General features: G+C 42.4%; 1 pseudogene; it reads right to left on the bottom strand.

Annotated features, from left to right (window-relative positions):
- The window catches only part of LOC102419683, a 56,123-nt pseudogene that overhangs the window by 13,846 nt on the left and 19,616 nt on the right, over window positions 1–22,661 (bottom strand).

The raw sequence follows: 22,661 nt of genomic DNA, 5'->3' as shown, positions 1-22,661 counted from the left end.
CACTGAACAACAGGCTGCTCAGGACTGATTTGGACATTGGTCAGGTGTGTGGAAAATGAAAATGGGTGACAACTGACTCCTCAACAAAGGATTGAGCCACCTAAAATCATGAATAGGTGGATAAACAGAAAATATTTTTATCAATTAAAAATGTCTGCAAAAGCCAATTGATTCTTGAAAGCAAAATAATAATATATGGTTGAGTTTATATTCTCTGTAAATGTATAATAGTGATGTTGAGGGTGGAAAGATACCTTACAGCATATGTGATGTGATATAACATTTGCTGAAAGTAGACTATGGTAAGTTAAAGGTGCATATTGCAAAATGTGGAGCAACCACTAAGAAAATCATATGAGATATAGCTAATAACGCAAGAGTTGAAATAAAATAGAATTTTAAAAATTTACAAAAAAAAGCAGAAAAAGGCAAAAAAAAAGGATAGATTGGGCAAACTGAAACAAACAGCAAGAGGATGAATTTAAACACAACCTTATCAATAATCATATTAGATGTAAATTATCTTCATGCTCTAATTGGACAGTCAGATTGGATTTGAAAAAGCAAGACCCAACTGAATGCTGTCTAAAGGAAATCCCACTTTAAATATAGGGACACGGACAGGTTAAAGGAAAAGAATTAAAAAAGATATACCATGTAAGGGACACACCATGCCCAGATTAGGCACATGAAACCTGCAGGGGCTGTATTAATATCAGACAAAGCAGGCTTCAGAATGATACCATCTGTATACCCTGGATAAGGAAGGACATTTCATAATGATAAATAGGTTACTTCATCAATAAGACAATAATATTGAATTTTAATGTACTTCATATGTAACTGAGCTTCAAAACAAAAAACAAGAGAGCTTCAAAATTCAAGAAGTAAATGCTGACAAAAACAAAAGGAGAAAGAGTGAAATGCACATTTACAGTTGGAGATTTCAACTCTCATTTCTCAATACTGGAAAATTATTTTACTTTTTTTCCTAACTTGAGCACAGATAAGGGAAGAGAAACTGGATTTTCTAGTTCAGATATCTCCCCACCCAACTCTGACTTGTGGTGTTTCATTGACACATTTCCCACAGTCTTATCTGAAGAGGTACCTGAGGAACAGAGGAACTCTAAGACTGAGATTTGGTTCCTGAATCCTGCACAGTGTGAGGCTTGGTGGGTGCCATAGTAGATGGCACATAAGAGTACTTTCTAGGACCCTGTTTCCTCCTTTGTCAGAAATACACAGCAGTCTCTCCTGTTTAAAGATCTTCTGAAACCAATGTAAATGGACTGAGGAGGAGACTGTTCACAGTGGTGGTGTTAACAGTGTTCTGTGAAGCTGATTCTCAACTCAGCTGGGAACATGTCTTCCCTGACCTGACCGCTGCTCTTATAACCTGTATGAAGAGGCTAAATTACACCAGGCCTCTCATGCTCACAGAGCTAGCATGCCATAACTGATGGGCAAGGGCTATCCAAGGGTGAGCAGAGACTAAAGTAGTCCCTTTTGAGCTAGGTCATCTGTCCTCTTAGTGTAAAGTGGGTGAGTGAGTGTTGGGACCAAGAGATGGATGTGGGGGTAGGGAACATTATCTGTTCTTTCAAACAAGGAAGATTTGCTTCAGCAATGGGTAGTAAAAACAGGGAAAAATGACCATTTACCCCTTACATGCCATCCTTCAGTGACAGTTTGGTGTGTTTCTTCCAAGCTCAGAGAACTCCATATTCAGAGGTATAATTTGGGCCATCAACAAGGTCTTTCCCCAGATTCTGATGACCATTTAGGGAGTCATGATGTTGCTGATAGGGCTGTGCAGAAGATATTGCTGTTTCCTTCCATTAAGGAGTTCCAGCTCAATTCCATTGGGACCTCTGCTGAGCTTGGCCTGGGAAGGGCATGGCTTTTCCTCAAAAGCTCGTGACAGTGTGGAAGCTGGAGGCTGTCAGCAAACTGAGGAATAAACCAAATTGTCTTTTCTGCTTTTGCTTTTTTATGCTGTACATTAGATTCCTAGAAGGATACTAACTACTCAAAGTGACTCAAGCCAAAATAAAATCTGAATATATCTATAAAAGGAAAGAGGTTAAATTAAAATAAAAATCTACAACCAAAGAAAATCCCAGTTCCAGATGGCTTCACTGGTGAATTCATTAAACATTTAAAGAATTAACAGCAATACATTGCAGACACTTTTTCAAAAACCAGGTGAGAAGGAAGTGCTTCCCCATTCATTTCATGAGGTCAGGATCCTTCAAAGATATTACAAGAAAAAAACACTACAGACCAATATCCTTTATGAATATACTAGTAGACATAAAAATCCTCACCAAAATAGTAGCAAATTGAATGTGGCAACTTATAAATACAAGTAATTAAGTGAGAAGTATGTACCATATGTAAGTATAGATATCTGGGATTTATAATATAGTTTACTTATTGAATTACATCCTGATATCTGATATGTTCAAGGCCCTCAACATATGATTTGTCTGTTGCATGTCAGTTGAGTGTCCTGCACTCCTTGATGACTTGGTGAAATTGGTCCAAACTACCATTACACAGCACGGAAGACTTCACAGTCCTCCCCTCTGTTTCTGAGAGTTCCCCTTCCTTTTCCTCAGCCTCTCCTGTTTCCTCATTCCTGTGACACTGTGCACTGTTTCTACTTGAGCCTGTGACTCTGAAAACCCCAAATGCACCATTTTTATTGTTTATTAAAAAACAACACTGGTATTTATGCAGAACTATTCATACTCACTCATTTCTTCTTCTTTTTTTTTTTTTTTTTTTTTTTTTTTTAGTTTTAGAACCCTTACTGGAGATGGTGCAGAGAACAAGAATCAGCACACAGACTTTCTCTCTCATTTTGATGACTCTCTTCTCTTTGCTCTAAATGTCCTCCCAATATGGGTTCCTCGTTGGGCACTTCACTAACAACTGTCTTTTCTCCCTCTAATTTTTAAAATGCTTTTATTTGTGTATATGGGATTCTGTTCCTTCATGGATAAAAATGACATGTCTTTTTTAGAACGTCCAGCTTTGGTTTAATAAACAACAAATCAAAACACCTTATTCTCCCTCCTACCCACTTTATATTGAAAGGCCTGAAAAGTCAATTTAACAAATTTTTATATTCCTTACATATTTGGAATATTGGATACATTATAGACAAATATCAAGTGTGAGGAAAAAAATTTGTGTTACCCCCATCAGATTTAAAAGAAGACATATTTGCTTATTTCTATATCCGTTTGTTTTCATTGAGTAAAAGACTCAAATAAAATCTCCTAGCTGCAGGAAAAGGGCTGTCTCCTTTTGAATTTCCTCCAACTGGTTTTCCTAGCTGTTTACCTTCTGCTGCCTGTTATTTCAGTTGTCTGATTGCTTTCTCTTTCTATTTCATTCTTGATTTTCTTTATCTCACATTCTCATGATGTTGACTGAGAAAAGCATTTTGTGCTGTGTTTCCTGTTTTGCAGCTTTGGCCTCATTGTCCTTTGTTTTCTAGGTGACTGGGTTTGAGATTGGCTTATACTTTGCCCTTGTGGTTTCACACTCTGAGTGGCTTCTCCTGTGGCTTGAGACCAGGTACTTGTTTGTTGCTCAGAGTTTTGGAGTTCTGAAGGTCATTCCAATATGGGTTCCTCGCTGGGCACTTCACTAACAATTGCTATATAAGTGACCAAGTCCATTAGAAATACTGTGTGAAAATTTCTTCAGGGAAAGGGCACCATAATGCAGAACCTTGTATCTGTTATTAACACATAGCCTGGTGGCACATGTAACAGTTACATTGAGCTCCTCCTCACCTGGGCACCAAGAAAAGTATGTAAAATGAGAGGCTACTCTTTTGGAAGTAAGTCTGTTTTTTAACACTCAATACCTTTCTTTATCTTAAAGTTAGGATCACATAGGAAGAAGCAACAAGCAAATTGTTGCCTTGAAAAGAGTTTGGCCACAAGACAAACTCATCATAAATCGGGTCATTTTAGTCCTTGCACTATAGCATTTTCTTCATTTGTTGCAAGTAGAAGAGTGTTTGTCCTCCACAGCAGGAAACCATTGTTTTGTTGTCATCTGTACCAGCTATTGTTAACTCAGCAGCAAGTCTTTGATCCTATATCTCTGAATCTGTCCTGGCCCTAGACACTTTTGTGGCTAAAGTTTCATGATGTTACTGAACGCAAGGGTCTCACATTTGGGATGTTCTATTTAAGAACAAAAAGTGGTTGTCACAAGGTAGTTTATTTCCTTTAGCAAGTAAAAGAGAGGGGGGATTCATATCCCTTTTGCACACTATTTGTTCAGTTAAACATTCATTTCTTCTTGGAAGTTGGCTACAATTGTGGTGTTGGATTGGGTTCCTGTGAAGCTCATACTGCCTGGAGCTATGCTTGCAAAATATTCTGCTACATTTAAACTCTTAGCAAGAATGCATGGCAGTGTGTTGCTTTCTGTGTGCCATCCACACTTTCTAGGCCCCAGTTTCCTCCTTTGTCAGAAATAGAGAGTCTCGCCCTACCTGGTTTGGCTCCATGGATAGAGCATCAGCCTGCAGAATGAAGGGTCCCAGGTTTGATTCAGATCAAGGACACATGCCTGGGTTGAGGGCTTGATGCCAAGTAGGGCGCATGCAGGAGGCAGCCAATCAATAATTCTCTCTCATCATTGATGTTTCTATCTCTCATTCCCTCTCCCTTCCTCTCTAAAATCAATAAAGATATTTTAGAAAAAAGAAAGAAAGAAATAGACAGTCTCTCCTGTTTAAAGATCTCCCATAACCAGTGTGAGTAGGTGGAGGAGAAGGCTGTTCACAGCCTTCTAGAGATATGACCTGTGGTGTTGCCAGTGTTGTATAAAGCTGATTCTCAACTCAGCCAGGATGATATCTCCCCCTGACCAGGCTTCTGCTCTCAGAACTTGTATGAAGAGGCTAAATTACACCAGGCCGATTATGCTCACAGAGTTAGCATGTCATAACTGGTGAGCGAGGGCTGGCCAGGGGAGAGCAGAGACTGAAGTTGTCCCTTCTTGAGCAAGGTCATCTGTCCTCTTAGTGGAAAAGAAGTGAGTGAGTGTTGGGACAAGGGGACAGGCGTGGGGTAGGGAACATTATCTGCTCTTCCCATAACAAAGGAGATTTGCTTCAGCAATGAGTAGCCAAAAAGGGGGGAAATGGCCACTTACCCCTTACTCTGGGATCCTTCACTGACAGTGTCCTGAGTGTCTTCCACACTCAGAAAAGTTCCTATTCAGACATAGAGTTTGACTTTGGAGGACAATGAACAGAGTCTTTTCTCAGATTCTGATGAAGATTTAGGGAGTCATGATGCTGTTCATAGGGCAGTGCAGAAGATATTTCTGCTACCTTTCTATTATGGAGTTCCAGCTCAATTCCATTGTGGTTCAAGAATGTATTTCATATGATTTTAATTCTCTCCAATGTTGTGAGCTTTTTTATGGCTCAGGATATGGCCTGTCTTGGTGTATGTTCCCTGTGCAACTGAAAAAATATGTCCTCAGCAAATATCAACTTTAAAAACATCAGTAGATGTGTTCATTGGGGGTGTAATGGAATTCTTCTAATCCTGGTTCTATGTAGCTGTTCTGTCAATTGTTGAGGGGGTGGTGGAGTTTCTAACTATAATTGTGGATTTGTCTGTTTCTCCTTTCAGTTGTCAGTTTCTGCTTCACATATTTTACATCTCTGTTGTTTGTGAAATACATTTAGGATTGCTCTTTCTTCTTGGAGGAGTCACCTATTTATCGCTTTTTATTGTTTCTCTCTGTTTCTGGTAATTTTCTTTGTTCTGAGATCTAATTTATTTGCTATCAATACAACCACTCCTTCTTCCTTTTACATGAGTAATATTTGCACCACTGATTTTTTCGTCCTTTAATTTTCAGGCTGTTTCTACCATAATATTCGAATGGACTTTTCTGTAAGCAGCATATGGTTGGGTCATGAGTTTTAATCTATTCTGCCAATCTCTGTCTTTTATTTGATGTGTAGACGGAAACAAATATTCCCTTCCATAGTCATCTGTATTGCAACCATAGTGGGGTGTGCAAGTCCCATGGAACTCCTGGATGCCCCTTCCTAGATTTCCACCAGCTCAATTAATATTCCTTGGGGACTCTCTGAGCTCCATTCCTCCTAACCAAATAGCAATAATCAAGTATTTCATCACACTAGACACTTTTCTATTCTTTTTTCTCATTTATTTTCATCAGTGATCATCTCCTTCCTCAGCAAAGTGACAATGGTAGAGTTTTCTCGCAAAAGGATATCGACAAGTGGACAAGACCACATTCAATATCTCTATCAGTGCCTCTGCTGGGATCTGTGCACAACCCTTGAATCACAATGGCCTTTGCAGCAGAGGGAATATCAAGTCTCAGCATTTGGCACTGGTGGTTTCATTCTTGGTCCCATTGGTTTTCAGGCGGGGCTTGTGGTCCTCTCGCTCCAATATTCACTCAACTACTGCAGAATATTTTCCATTTTTACATGTTTCTTTAGTGATGTAAGGGAATCAGGGACCTGGGAATCTCTGTCTGTGAAAGCACTGGGTGGAGGATATTGTTGGGAAGTGATCTGAAATTACCCAGCGGTATTGGAGGTGGGCTTGAGTTTGTGTGTGAAGATGGGGAAGTTGGAGATAGGGCAAGTGTGGGTGGCCAGATGAGCCAAGGTCTCAGTGGCTCCTAGAGACTCAAGTCTCTGGTTAAAGTTTTCTTGGACTTGTAGAAGCCTCTGCATTCAAGCTGCTAAGAGGTCTGAATGGAGACCAGGGAGGAGGCATCCATTCCTGAGACATATGGGCGGTTCAGTGTTTTATCTTCTTATGGGCACTTACTTCAATGTTTACCTGTGGCGGGGGAGGGCATTTAAGGGGTGTCTCTGCACTTAGGTGCATTGTTTTTGCAGAAGGGGTTAAGAATGACAGAACAGTGTCTTTGTTCAATGGTCATATAAGGCAGATGAAGGAACATCTACAAATATTGATTTCCGTTAACACAAGGTGAATGTCCAGGCATTTGTTCATGCAATTCAGATTCAGTTGAAACAAACGGGTCTGGACTGAGGCTTTGTGTTGGCTCTGGCCCTTGGACCCCTGGGGCAAACAGAGATAATTCCAGGATGTGGTACGGCAGCCTGAGATCAGTAGAAAACAGGCAAGAGCAACACTTGTTGGACTCCAGTAAGAAGAGCTCAGGGAGGGCCAGGTCCCATGGGCAGGTTTGGGGAGAGATGGGAGTGGGCAGGATTTTTGTCTTTGGATTGTAGGTTACTGCCAGGTGAAAGACACAAGGAAATGCTGTCGGCCTTGGACACACAGACACCAGGGCAGAATGTGATTGTCAGGTGATGGTTCCAAGTCCTACTTTTATATACTCTGTCACTCAATGTATCTCAACTATGGTCTCTGGCCTACAGATGGCAACACAGGATTAGGAAGCCCAGCAGCACAGCTGTGCACCACCATCCATATGTGCAGCCACCACAGGAGCTGGCGACCACATCACCCCTACGTGCAGCCCACCAGCCTCTATGCCACCCTTCTCAGCTGCTTCTTGGGGCTCCAGAAGGCCAGTGCCTGTGCCAATCAGTACATGTCCTTGGAATAGGGGGCACCCAAGTGGTCCAGTACCAGGCGCTCCACCAGCACCAGCAGGTCCTGCACCTGGGCCTCCAGGTTCCTACATGCCTCCAAGTTGTCCAAGGTGCACACGCTCAGCCACCAGAGCCCACAGCGCAAGGTTTTCCCTGTGGTACAGGAAATTCTGCAAAGAGTCCTGACTCAGGTCCTCCTTGCGTGTGAACAGCAGGATGGTACGCGCCACCACACTGACCCCGAACAGAACCTTGAGCTCGAACATGCCCAGCTGAGTCACCAGAACAGCACCTGGGGCCCAGCTATAGACAGCAAGTAGCATCTGGCCTGCTCCTTGCACCCCAGGAATGTCTTGGGGACGAGGGAGCTAAAAAGGTCCAGGGTGTCCATGACTTCCATGTGCCACCTGTCCCCCCTGCAACTCTCCACCTTCCAGGTTCTGGTCACCAAAGTGGCTGTGTGTCTGAAGAGGAAGCACCTGTGGCCCAGGATGCTGTTCCTGGTAGCGCTCTTCCCAGTCCCTGTCTTCCCCACCAGGATGAGCCTCAGCCCGGGCTCCTGCAGGGCCAGTGTGGTGTCTTCGCAACCTGGAGGACAAGTCATCTGTGAGCTTCCAAAAATGTATCCTGGTTGCCTGGACACTGGAGGCTTTGGAACAAGAACAATAGTGTCTCAACTCTGCTTTTCCAACCAAAGCCTTACTGATCTCAGGAGGATCTTCACCATCTATCTCTGTCACCCTGGCTTCACCATGTGCTCCTGCAGACGTTCAACACTTGGAGGTCATTTGTCTAGGGGGTCCCCTTCATCATTCTAGACATGACCTCACCTGCCGGGGTTCTTGTTACAGCATCAAGAAAGGGTTCAGGAAATCTGGAGAATTTTTTGATATTTGCAACCATAGTAAAACAAAGACTTATATTTTTGATATTTATTTTATATATTTAAATGCCATTTAACAAAGAAAAATCAACCAAAAAAATGAATTGGCGTGTCACCTTTGACACTCGTGTCATAGGATCGCCATCACTGGTCTAAGGTCTTAAGGTCTCCTCCTCTCAGGACACTATGGTTTTTATTAACACAACTTGTCCTGAGGTGAGGCAGAGATATACACTTCAAAGGGGATATACAAGCATTGTCAGAATCAGGGAATTAGCCTACAGTTGTTCAGGTGTTAGGCCAGTAGGAGGCAATGACATGTAGATTAAGATGCCCTTTAGCTGTCTGGCAGGGACAATCAATTTAATGTATCCTATTCAGGTTTGGGAAAATGCCATTGCCACTCCAGATGATTCAGACCTGCTGAACATGCTGGAATTGGTTTCTGGCACTCACCTCCATTATCCTTAGTGGTCCAAACCCTGCAGAGCTATCCCTATTTAGGCTTCAGTAGCCTCTGCCATACTTCTCCCAATTTCCAGCCCAAGGAAAGCGGTCAGGAGGGTGCAATAGCCTGTGGATGAACAGTTGTCTGGAGATCCATTCTGCCATTGGCCAGCTGTGGCACCTCAGAAGTTGCTTAATCTAAACATGAAACATTGTTGAAAAATGAGACTAAGAGTATTGATTTGTTTATTCTGGTGGTTTTGGGAGGATTAGATGAGATCACCTCCTTCCTTCTTCCTTCTCTCACTCTCTCTCTCCTCCACACTCTCCACCCTCTTAAACCTGCTGCCTGCTAATAAGATACCCCTTTAACCCTCCATTCTGGTCCTCTAACATTCTACCTGGTGAGTCACACAACATCCAGTGAATGATCTGATGCCCTCTTCATCCTCTTCCATGAAGATCAGAGTAGGTTTATTATCCTCATTTTATACCTGGGGAATGGAAGTATAATCTAATGAAGTTCATATCTCCCAGCTGGTCAAGGACACAGACCCAGTTAAATGCACATTCAGGGCTCTTACTGTTTCACTCCAGACAAGTTTGGGGTCCTCTGTTTAGCACTGAGTTTGCCCATTCCCCTCACAGAGCTCACTCCAGGGGTCATGTATGCACATATTCTTAAAATAGGCATTTTCCTCATCTCTCTGTCCTCCCATGCTTACCCAAAAGAGTCCCAAACAAAATTTCATTCATTTATTAATTAAATAGGTTTAACTACCTATAATGTATCAGGCCAAATCCAAAGAGCTAATGACACCACACAGACACAGTCTTGCTTCCTGATTCCCCAGAATGTCAAAATAGAGGAAAGAACAGTGGAAGGGCTTAGACTGGATTTGTAATGATACTGTGAGAGGGTTTGGTGACTTTGAGTTTGTACTTTCAGGGATTTCAAAGGCAAAGGGTATACAGGAGATTGTTACACTTATGGGAGTGAGAAAGCTTTAGATATTAAAATTTTCCAGGTAATTCTACATTAGTGACCAAAGCTGTAGATACTAAGTTTTCCCAAGAAATTCAGCAGCCAGGGGAGACTTTGAAAAACCATGAGAACTAGAAAATTTGCCAGGGACAAGGAAAACACTTAGGGTAGTTAGCCTGGGAGACAAACAAGAAGAGAACTGGAATTTTGGTTTTGGAAATTGGAGAAGAACCCTATGTCCCAGGTGATCTGCAGCCTCTGACTCTGCTCTCAGGAGTCAAATCACTGTCCTGTCTCAATGTGTCTAAATATGATCAGTGTCCTGGAGAGACTGGGACACTCCCCTGCAACTCCCGACATCCTGCCCCAAAGCTGAGGCTTCTCCAAGTAAAGTGGCTCCAGCCAATCAGTCAGTATTTAACACAATCAAACATTCTGTGCTCACCAAGTCCCTGTGCACAGTGCAGTTTGTCCTCAGTCTGCCTCTCCAGCCTCAGGACAACGAAGCCCCTCACTCACATGCTCCCCAGGGAGCAGATGTTGAGCCTTTCCAGCTGCCTTGTGCCCTCAGGCCTGTGACTGTCCCAGCCTCCCCCACATGCTGTCTGAGTCTTCTCTGTGCTTCACCTTCCACTTCTATTTCTACCTCTTCACATTGTCCACCCGGTCACCACAGGTGACTGTTCTCTCCAGGTGGCACTGCTCAAGGAGACGCCAAGGGAGAGGTGAGCTGAACACCCTGTCTCTGGGCAAATGACTCAGATGATGGGCTGGCCTGTTCCTCAATCCAAAGGCGTTCATATTTCTGCAGGAACCCCCTACCCCAAAGCCTTCATAATGTTCACCCCCATGGAAATCAATACACTCCCATGACTGACACCAGAGCAGAAATGGAGAAAGAGCCACAGATGAAAAGGCCAGGAATTGTGCTAATGCAAGGAGTCCTGGCCAAAGCGGGAGATGAGAAGGGTCCGGGAACTGACAGTAGGTGGGTAAGCTTGGGTTTAGAAAGTTCCTGACCAGGCCCGGAGAGCTGTAATCTGGGGTTACAAACACATACTGTCATAGAGGAATGGAAACCATGTGTGATCTTACATGTTAAACCTCCAAGGGACTGAGTCTATTCACCTAGTCAGTGGCTTCCTGAACCCCTGTCTCTGGGAATTATCTAGGGGATTCTCTCAAATGTGTATTTCTCAGAGATTTTGGTTCACATACCTGTACTTTCAGAATATAAGCACCCCCTCAACCTGGCCAAGCATTGTGATGCACTCAGTGCCTGATCTCAGTGTCTGGATCAGATTTCCTAGTCCAACCTCTCATCATGCATAGGAGGGGAGAGAGTTCAGAGGGCACAGCCACCCACACAGTCCTGGGCAGCTTGTGTTGGGGAGCAGGTGTTTAAGGGCACAGGTAGGGCAAGTGTTGGAAGACCATGTTCATGACCTTTACCATCTCTGGCAAGTTGCTTTCTGCACACTTGGAGGAGAGTGGAGTGTTTTACGTGGTGCAGCCCAGATACACACAGGATTTTCACTTTAACGTGTTCTGAGTTTAGACTCACTTATGTCCTCAGAAATATCTTTTCTTTGCTGCATATACACAAGGGGAGTCTTTGATGCCTTCTAAAGCATGTTTTGATCTCTGCAGGAGAGAAAGCAGACCCCTTCCTTCCTTCCTTGTTAGGGGAGTAGGTTAGGAGAGGGCTTAACTCAAGCAAGAGCCTGGACATATAGGCTGGAGGAGATGCTTGCCACTGCTCCTGAAGCTGCTGTGTGTGAAACTCGGGCATCCTGACACACCTGGGAGTGTGGAGTTACTCTTTTTAGACCCCACTGCCCTTCCTGGTACCTACTAGAATGGAGGTGCTCACTCAGCAAGCTTCTTGCAGACACAGAATTCTTCCAGGTCCTCAAAGTTCCTACTCCCTGGTCTCCTCCCTTCCCCTGCTGGCCCTCACCTTTCCTTCAGAATCAGTGACAGGCTCTGAGTCTGGCCCAGAAGGCCCTGACCTACTGCTGCCCTGTGGTTGTGAATGCAGCAGGTACTTCCTCCCAGCACATGGGGAAGTGTCCTGCCTCTCAGACCTCAGAGGGCAGGAAGCACAGGGAGGGGATGCCTAGGGTGACAACTTAAAGAAGAGACAGGGACATTGACCACTGAGGCAGTATGATGGGCATTTTCCACTGGGAAACGCAGCTTTGGACTGAAGTGATGTTCTCAGAAGTTCCCTGTGACACCAGAACTTGTCCCCTCAGGAGCTATGCTCAGAGGAGAAGAGCATATTAGGTTCCTGAGGCCTGTTTTCACTTCTAGCCTTGATCAGGAATCTTAACTGCTTTTGCGTTTTAGGTCTTTTCCTATAAAATGGGCTCTTGAGAGCCTCCTTCCCTGGGACAGTGCCACCATGGTGGTCCTGGTGCCAGGAATCATCTGCAAATTCTCCTGATTCTCAAAGGAAAGGAAGGCCTTTTCACTATTAAAAATGGGAGAACAGGGAGAGGATAAACACTTTCCTTCAGGGCTTACTCTAGGCATCTCTGTAGGTCTCTCCCACCAGAGGGTCATGAGAAAGGTGAGGAAAATAGCCAGTCACTGTGTGGAGGGAGGGAAGGGGCTACAACAGGATTATGCTGATAGGGGGCCTGACCTGGTTAGGTCATTAACAAGGATGTGACCATGCCTAACTCACTCACACTCTCTGAGTTGACTTTGCCCATATACAGTGAGGGGTTTCACTTAATGTGAAGCTAAGGGGCTGGGATCTGATTTTCACCCATTCTTGCCAGCTCCTTATCTCTAGTGAAGAATCCAACTCCCACCAACTCCACCTAGTTTTCCCCATCTTTATTGAGATGTAATTGACATGTAACATTGTGCAAACTTAAAGTATATGATGTGTTGATTTGACACATTTATATATTGGAAAAAATTATCACCACCTTAGTATTTGCTTATACCTGCATCAGGTCCCATAATTACTATATCTTTTCTGTGGTGAGGACATTTAAAATCTATTCTCTTATCAACTTTCAAGTACATAATACAGGATTATTAACTATAATTATGATGATGTGTTTTCAATCTCCAGAACCTATGCATCTCTAATTGGAAGTTTGTACTGTTTAACTACCATCTCCCCATTTCCCCCATCCACTAGCCCCTGGTAATCAGGGTTTGATTCCAAGTCAGGGCTTATGCCAGGATTGTGGGCTCAATCCCCAGTAAGCAGCATGCAGCTCTCTCTCCCTCTCCCTTCCTCTCTGAAATCAAGAAAAATATATTTTTAAAAAGTGATCTCACATAGTATTTATTATCCTCTGTCTGATGAGTTTCACTTAGCAAATGCTCTCAAGGTCCATTTTCAAATGGAAACATGTTCTTCTTATCTCATGGCAGAGCACACACACACACACACATACACACACACACACACACACACACACACGATGGTCAAAAGTAGAGTTATAGTTGTGAGTATTCAAATCACAGAGTTTATTCTTGTATGCTTATTTATTGTTTATTGCATTATTGATTTCCTGTACTCACAACTTTAAACCCACCCCTCTAGATATATATCTCACATAATCTTCAATTATTCATCCGTAGACATACCCTTAGGCTGTCTCCATATCTCGGATATTGTGAATAATGCTGCAATGAACATGGGAGTACAAATGTCTCTTTGAGATGCTGTTTTCATTGCCTTTGGATAGATTTCCATAAGGATCATATGGTAGTGCTATTTTTATTCTTTGATAACTCTCCATACTGTCTTCCATAGTGGCTGAACCAATTTACACTCCCACCAATAGTGTACAAGGATTCCCTTTTCTCCAAATCCTCACCAACACTTATTATTTTTATGTCTTTTATAATAGCCATTCTAACAGGTGTGAGGTGATATCTCATTGAGGTTTTGATTTGTATTTCTCCTCATAATTTGTGATGTTTGGCACTTTTTCTTGTTGGCCATTAATATGTCTTCTTAGTAAAAATGTCTATGTAGTTCCTCTGCCCAATTTTAAAAATTGGATTGCTTAGGGTTGCTACCGAGTTATATGATTTCCCTATATATTTTATACTACTGGCCTGGTGCACGAAATTTGTGCACAGGTGCGGGGGGGGGGATTGTCCCTCAGCCCAGCCTGCACCCTCTCCAATCTGGGACCCCTCAAAGGATGTCCTACCGCCGGTTTACAGGGATTGGGCCTAAACTTGCAGTCAGACATCCCTCTCGCAATCTAGGACTGCTGGCTCCTAACCAATCACCTGCCTGCCTGCCTGATTGCCCCAAACCACTCTGCCCGCCAGCTTGTTCGCCCACAACTACCCCCACCTCCAGCCTGCTTGCCCCCAAATGTCCCCCCCCCGGCAGCCTGATCACCCCCAACTGCCCTCTGTGCCAGTGTGCTTGGCCCCAACTGCCCCCCTGTTGGCTTACTTGCTCCGACGTTCCCTCCCCACTGGCCTGCTTGCCCCCAACTGGCCCCCTGCTGGCCTGCACACTCCAAAGTGCCCCCCCACCATCCTGATCACCCCCAACGTCCCCCCCTCCCCAACAGCCTGATCTCCCACAACTGCCATCCCATCCTGGCCTGATCACCCAAACTGGCTTCCCCTCTTGGCCTCTAATCTCCTCTACCTCAGCTCTGCCACTATTTCTTTGTGCAGAAGAACGTCCAGAAGGTCTCTTGGAAGGTCTCCCAGTATAATTAGCATAATACCCTTTTATTAGTATAGATAGAGGCCTGGTGCACAGTGGGGGCCAGCTGGTTTGCCCTGAAGGGTGTCCCAGATCAGGGAGGGGGTTCCCTTGGAGCGTGGGGTGGCCTGGGTGAGGGGCCTGTGGTGGTTTTCAGGCTGGCCATGCCCCCATGGGGGGAGGGTCCTCCATAGGGGGGTGTAGCCAGCCTGGGTGAGGAGCTGAGGGCTTTTTGCAGGCTGGCAACACCCCCCAGAGGGGACCGTCATGCCATGGCGGCATGGCCAGCATGTGTGAGTGACTGAGGGCCATTTTCAGGCTGGCCACATCCCCTTCAAGGGGGGCCCCCACTGTGGTGCCTGCCCAGCCTTGCTAAAGGGCTGAGGACCATTTTGAGGCTGGCCACACCCCACGGCGATCCAGGCTCCCAGGCCCTTCATTTTTTTCCAGCCCCTCATAGAGCGGAGGTCAGCTTCTCATTTTTTTTTTCAGCTCTTCCTTGAGCAGAGGCCATGGCCAGTGGGAAGCTTGGCTTCCTCCATCGCCAGGAGCAACCCAAGCCTCCTGCTCACTCCAGCTCTGTGGCCACCGCCATCTTCAGTTGTCTTCAGTCTTCGCTCCATGCCTATATATGCAAATTAACCACTATCTTTGTTGGGTTAATTTGCATACTCATCCTGATTGGCTGCTGGGTGTAGTGGAGTGATGACCAATTTACATATTTCTCTTTTATTACTGTAGGTATTAACACCTTATCAGATATGGCTTGCTCCCATTCTATAGATTGCCATTTCACTTTGTTGATAGTTTCCTCTGCTGTGCAAAAGTTTTTTAATTTGATGTAAGCCCACTTACTTTTGCTTTTGTTTCCTTGTTTTTGGTGTCAAATCCAAACAACAATTGCCAAGGCCAATTTCAGGGAGCTCACCCCCTTGTTTTCTTCTAGGAATTTATGGTTTCAGGTCATGTGTTCAAGTCTTAAACCCCTTGGAGTTGATTTTTGTGTATAGTGTCAAATTGGAGTCCAATTTCATTCTTTACACATGGCTATCCAGTTTTCCCAGCACCATTTATTGAAGAGACTATCCTTTTCCCATTGTATATTCTTGATTCATTTGTTGTAAATTAATTGACCATTTATTTCTGGGGTCTTTGTTTTCTTCCATTGATTAATATGTCTGTTTTTATACAGATACCATACTGTTTTGATTAGTATGGCTTTGTAATGTAGTTTAAATCAGGATGTGTTATGCCTCCAGTTTTGTTATTCTGTTTTAAGACTGCTTGGGCTATTCAGGAATTTTGTGTTTTTATAAAAATTTTAGGTTTTGTTTTCTATTCCTGCGGAAATTGCCATTTGATTTTTTAAAATTTCCTTATTGATTAAGGTATTATATATGTGTCCTTATCCCTCCATTGCTCCTCCTCATGTCCTCCACCCCCTGTTGTTTGCCATTTGAATTTTGATAGAAATTGCCTTGAATCTGTAGATCACTTCAAGTAGTATGGACATTTTGAAAAGATTAATTCTTCCAATCCATAAGCACAAAATATCTTTCCATGTATTTGTGTCTTCTTCAATTTCTTTCATCACTATCTTTTAGTTGTCAATATCTAGGTCTTTTAACTCTTGGGTAAAATTAACTGCTAGGTATTTTATTCTTTATGATGTCACAGTAAATGGGATTATTTTTAAATTTATATTTTTGATAAATCATTATTAGTATATAAAAATGAAACTGATTTTTTATATTTTTATATTGATTTTGTATACTGCAAACTTACTGAATCTAGTTATTATTTCTCATGATTTTGTGTTTGTTTTTATAAAGTCCTTAGGATTTTCACATGTCATTTGCAAATAGAAACAAATTTACTGTTTCATTTCTGATATAGATGCCCTTTTTCATGCATAATTGCTCTGGTTAAGACTTCCAGTACTATATTGAATAACAGCGATAAGAGTGGGCATAGTTGTATTTTTTCTAACCTTAGAGAAAAGCTCTCAATTTTTTTTTTACTTTTGGATATGATCTTAGCTGTGGGCTTGTCAAATATGTCCTTTGTTGTGTTGAGGTATATTTTTGTTGTGCCCAAGATTTTTTTTTATCATGAAAGGATTTGGGATCTTGTCAAATGATTTTTCTTTATTTATTGAGATAATGAAAAATTTTTTATCTTTTATATTTGTTAATATGTTGTATCACATGAACTGATATTCTTTATTCTATTGATAAGGTTTGTTACACTAATTGATTTCTGAATGTTAAACTAATATTGCATTCATGGGATAAATTCTACTGAGTCATGGTGTATACTACTTTTTATATATAATGCTGGATTTTTGCCATATTTTGTTGAGGATTTTTGCATCCATATTCATAGGAGATATTGACCTGTGGTTTTCTTTTATTGTGTTACCTTTTTATGGTCTGGTATCAGGACAATACTGGCATTGTAGAATAAGTTAGAATGTGTTCGTACTCTTCTATTTTTTGGAAGAGTTTGTGAAGAATTTATATGAATCCTTAAATGTTTGATAGGATCTGGACTTAAGGTTTTCTTTGCACTAGGTAATATTTTGTATTAGTAATTTAATCCCTTTACATATTACAGATCTATGTAGATGTCCATATTTCCTTGAGTCAGTTTTGGTAGTTTATAAATTTTTCCATTTTATCTATGCTATCTAATTTGGAGAGCCTAAAATTGTTTATAAAATATAGTAATTTTTTTATAAGCTCAGTAATAATGCCCCCTTTTTTCATTCCTGATTTTATTAATTCTCTATATTTTTTTATCAAATGGACTAAATATTTGTCAATTTGTTGATATTTTCAAGGAACCAAGTTTTGGTTTTTTTGTACTGATTTTCTATTTTGTAGTTCATTAATTTCCACTTTTACACTTTATTGTATCCTTCTTGTAATTGCTTTAGGTTTTGTTTCCTGCCTTAATCACTGCCTTAATGTGGAATATTAGGATACTAGTTTGAGATCTTTCTCCTTGGTTTAATATTGCTACATGTATATTTCCAGATATAAAATTTCCTCTAAGTATCACCTTGGCTACACCTTATGAGTTTTGCTATGTTGTTGTTTTTTGTTTGTTTGTTTGGTTGGTTTTTGTTTCATTTCTATTCATTTCAAAGTATTTATAATTTCCCTTTTTATATCTTCTTTGAATCCTTGGTAATTTAGAATTGTGTTGCTTAATATTGATTTTTCCCTGGCTGGGGTGTTCAGCGATTTGAGCATAGGCCTGAGCACTGAAGGGTCGCAGGTTTGATTGCCAGTCAAGGGCATGTAACTGGGTTGCAGGTCCAATCCATGGCCCAATGTCAGGATAGGAGGATGAGTGTGGGAGGCAACCAATTGATCTCTCTCTCTCTCTCTCCCTCTCTCTCTCCTTACCTCCTCCCTTCCCCTCCATTATCTCTAAAAATCAATGGGAAAACATCCCCAGGTGAGGATTAAAAAACATATATTTAGTCCTTTTCCTCAAGTTTTTTTCTGTTAATGATTGCTAATTTTCCTTCATTATGGCTGGAGAACATACTCTGTATGGTTTCAAGCCTCTTAAATTTACTGAGGCTTATTTTATGGCTTCACACACGGTCTGTTTAGGAGAATGTTCTTTGTGCATTTGAAAGAATGTATTATCTGCTGTTGTTGAGTGGAGTGCTCCAGTGATAAATGTATTTGGTCACCACATCTCAACCTTGCTGACCTTTGCTCTATGCATCATCCAAAGTGGGATGTTGAAATATGCAACTATTCTTATTGAATTGTCTATTTCCACTTGACTTCTGTTATTTTTACACCAATCATTTTTCCTTTCTTTTGCTGTTTCAAACCTACCATTGAGCCTCTCTAGTAAAATTTTCATTTCTATTTGATGAGGTATTGTCATCATGGCTTCCTTTTTTTTAAACATTATTTCCCTCAGTTCTTTAAACATATGTCTAACTGCTGCTTTGAAGCACGCTATTCAAATGAAATATGTTGGCCTTCTCACAGAGAGTTACTGTTGCCTGAATTTTTGTCACTCCCTGGGCCACAATTTCATGTTTCTTTGTAGTATGTCTTGGAGTTTCACTAATAAACTGGGTGCTTTAAGTAATGTAGAGCAGTGCTCTGGATAGTGATTCACCTCTGCATTTCTAGGGTTCAATTAACTGTTGCTTGCAAGTTAGTTTAGAGACATGGCTGGACTCTTAGGGGAAGTTTATTTCCCTTTCAGTGCAAAACCTCTGATGATGCTCCTCAGCAAGTGCAGCCTTGGGATGTCACCTTGAATGACAATAGTCTTAGCCGTGCTCTCTTTCTCTCTTTCTTTTAATCTTTGTTAAGCTCCATGTCTCCATTGGTATTATACCCAGCTGTTAGGTCTACTAATTGCCATCTGTTTTCTCTCCTGCTTTTGACAATGTCTTTGGGCATAAAATGCTCCAGAATCTGATATAAATAAAATTTGTTTCCTTTACATGGGTGGTTTTGGGGGCCGGTCTTTCAGATTCTAGAACAACCCTCTGTACATGTCTGTTTTCCTGGTTCTTTCGAGTAAATGGCTGACCCATGGTTTCTCTTAAAGCTCTTATCGGATTACCAGACTCCTCTAAATTACTTACCACTAAAACCTTCACAGTTTTCAAGAGTTCCTGTGAACTTCCCACACTCTGCTTCAAATAAAGTCATTTCTTTTGAGGAGAGCTTTGGAGTTCTCTGTAATTATTGACTTTTTTCATTCCTGCACTAAAGCTCTGAGCTACAGCTCTGGGGCCTGATCAAAGGATGCTTGCCTCTGGTCTTCTCAACCTGCCTCTCCCAGGATGGACCCTCCATCATATGAGGGAGCTGGAGTGTGGGACGCTGGGTCCACAGTATTCTTAGCCTGTTGTGCCTGAGATAGAGCCTCTGTGCTATGACTAGAGGAGCAGGAGGGTGCTGCTGGCAGTGCTCACCAGTTTAGTTCTGCAAACAAGAGTTAAAGGGAGTCATGGGAAATGCTGCCAGCCTGCCCCTAGTGGTAAGGTAGCATATACTTGATGGTAAACTGAGGGGAGCAGTAGCCCCATTTTCTTTACTGCATCTGCTCAGAATGGAGTTTCCTTTAAGCTGAGCTGAAGGTGAGTGGGGGAGTCATGGGTTAAGTACAACCCAGATTCTCACTCTTGTTACTAAATTTGGTCCATTGTAAAAGATTAACATTTCTTCATTTGCTATATTACCTTAGGGCAGTTTTAGATACTTTAATTGTAAAAAATTTCACCAGCTATGGTTGTTCCACCAGCTATAACTCTGCAGGGCCCCTCACAATCCTGTCTGAAAATGGAAACCCACTCAGTAGTTTTAGATTAGATGGTGGTTACTCTGCTATCTTCACTCATTTTCCTTCCTGCTGAGTGCATGGATTTTGTATAGTTTAGTTTTCTTTTGTGGTTGTTCAGTGGGGTTCAATGAACTATTGCTAAATGGGCCTAGGTGACAGGTGCCATTGCCTTCCAGGTTGCTATGTTTATCTGGAGTCCTAGGCTTTCCAATCAATGCAGATGTGTTATACTTGAAGAGGACAGGAGAAATGCTGGTGTCTCCTTATATTTCCAAATAGTCATTTATGGTCTTTCACAGCTCAGAAATGAACCCCTTAATTCTAATTTCAAGTGATATTTCCAAGTGATATTTCTTCAAAAAATATTCCAAAAAAATGAAGCTGCATTAGCTGTTTATTCACATGTTAAGCTTTGAGAATGTCATTGTTAGAGCTTGAAAGATGGCAACATCCATGAGCACCGGTTCAATTCAGAGTAGAATCTATTTTGTTTGGCTCATGTCAGAGTCAAAGTACTAAGTGTTGTGACTACTCGGGAGGAGGAACAGGTGAGGGTTTGGAGACTCATAGGGGAACTCCTCCATTTTAATTTCAGGCCAGCACCACCCCAGAAGGGTTCCGAATAGATCCTAAACACTGTTCAGGGTGATCTCGATGGTGAGGTTTCTTCTTGGCCACGCCTTCTCCTCTCACCTCTCTAAGCACTTCAGCAGGCACAGATAAGGGAACATGGGCCCTATAACCTAGCCGTTCTAGCCTGTGCTGTGTCCAAAACTTTAAGTGATGACTTAAACAGAACAAGGAGTAAGTGAGGGCTGGAAAGTGCTGTGGTGGAGGCAGGATGCATGCTTTCCTGTGGAAAAGTGAATTGACAATAACATCCTGAAGCTCATTTCTTAGAAATTGAGTGGATTATGGGAAGCAAAAAAAAAATTGTGCTGTGATACACTTAGATATACATTAAAATTGCAACTTTGTCCCTTGGTAAAGATGTACTTACAGCAGTTATCAGCAGTAAGAAAGCACATAAGGACATCAAACTAAACCTAAAAGGAAGAAATGCAGATAACATCAGAAATTATGGAAACCAAACTGAAAATCCCAGAAAAAAGGCAAATGACTGAATGTTAACAGATGGATCCAGCAGCCTCTGACTTCTTTCTGGATTCCTGTTCTAAGCAGCCTCTTCTTCTGCCCCTAGGATCATGGAAGGGTTAAGAATTCAGGGTTGTCCAGGCAAACGAATGAGTTTTGGAGAAAGAGGATTAAAAAGTCTCTTCAGATGAGTAAGGAAGGGAGCAGAGGGTGTGCTAAGAGTGGCAGAGACTGTGGGAGAAGCACATTTGCTTCCATGCTTCCTGCCTGCCCAGCTGTTGGTGCTACGCATGATGGGCCTGGGATCTGTCACTGTCGGTAACTATACCTGACTCTGATGACCCCAGGCACTCAAAGCATGGGAGCAGAGGCCCACAGTGATATTGCTCCTTCACACTGACCCCTCAACCCAAGAGTCCCAGGACTGGTCCCTCCAAGTGGTCTTCCATGGGGAACCCTGTTTGCTATCACAGGTTTATCACTACAACCAACCAACATCTGGGAGGAAGTGTGCGTAAGCAGCCAGGGATCAGGATTCAAACCACTGGGCAAGGCCCACATATTGGTGTATGGGGTAATTCCTTGGAAGGCATCAGACTTAGATGATCTGACACTTATCTATCTTCTTATCTGTAGAGATTCCAGGCCTCAGAGGGGTTATTATTTTGTCCAAAACCATAGATGCTACTAGTGGCAGAACCAGACCCACATAGCTTTCCTGACTGCATTTCATGTGTTAATGGCAGACACTAGTGCTGATGTGCTAATGTGACAATCTGCTCTGTCGCTCATGGAACAAAACCAGTGTCACTGTGTTAACACAAGGGGATACACTGTCAGATACATTAGCATTTTGTGCTGCCAGCTGAGGAAGGTAGCTCCTGTGTATTTAAATGCAAGAACGCTCTTTTTGTTTTACTTTGCAAAGAATGAGGCCCTACTCTGTTTATCACATGAAACTATTTATACTTTTTAAAATTAAAATATATTGGGGTGACATTGGCTATTTATATTATGTGTATTTCTAGTGTGAAATCATATGGTACGTTACCTGTATATTACATGGTATACCCACCACCAAAATTCTGGTCTATTTCCCTCACCATATATTTGACTCCATTTACCACTTACACACCCCCATCCTCTTTTCTGTTAGTAACCACCATACTGTTGTCTTTGGCTGTGAGTTTTTGTAAAACTATGTACTCTTTTCTATGAATGTGTTCTTCTGTTAGACTGTGAGGTGGGCTCCTGCCAGTGGGCCTGAAGCATGCTCTCAGGCAGAGGTGGTCTCAGGACCTGCTGTGCTCACACCAGCCTGGTAGTCTGCCCACTCCCTTAAGATTCCAGGAGCCCTTCATTTCAACTTTCTCTCGGAAAGAGAAAGAATTTGGCAGTTTGTTTTGGTGCTGCATATATTATTGGGAACCACTAAATTCTTCAGTAAGAGGTCTGAGTGCAGAAACATTAAAACTAAAGAGAATGTAGTGGCGCTGATTATAGGGTAGGGAGCCCTGGGCAGTGAGGCATTGCTGAGAGACAGGGTCAGGCAGAGTTTAAAGATTTTTCTGAGAAAGCCAGGACTTCACTCATC

This window comes from Myotis lucifugus, unplaced genomic scaffold, assembly GCF_000147115.1.
Source record: "Myotis lucifugus unplaced genomic scaffold, Myoluc2.0 scaffold_983, whole genome shotgun sequence".
Lineage (NCBI taxonomy): Eukaryota > Metazoa > Chordata > Mammalia > Chiroptera > Vespertilionidae > Myotis > Myotis lucifugus.
Note: the sequence above shows the minus strand (reverse complement) of the source record. Positions and strands in the feature narration are given on the sequence as shown.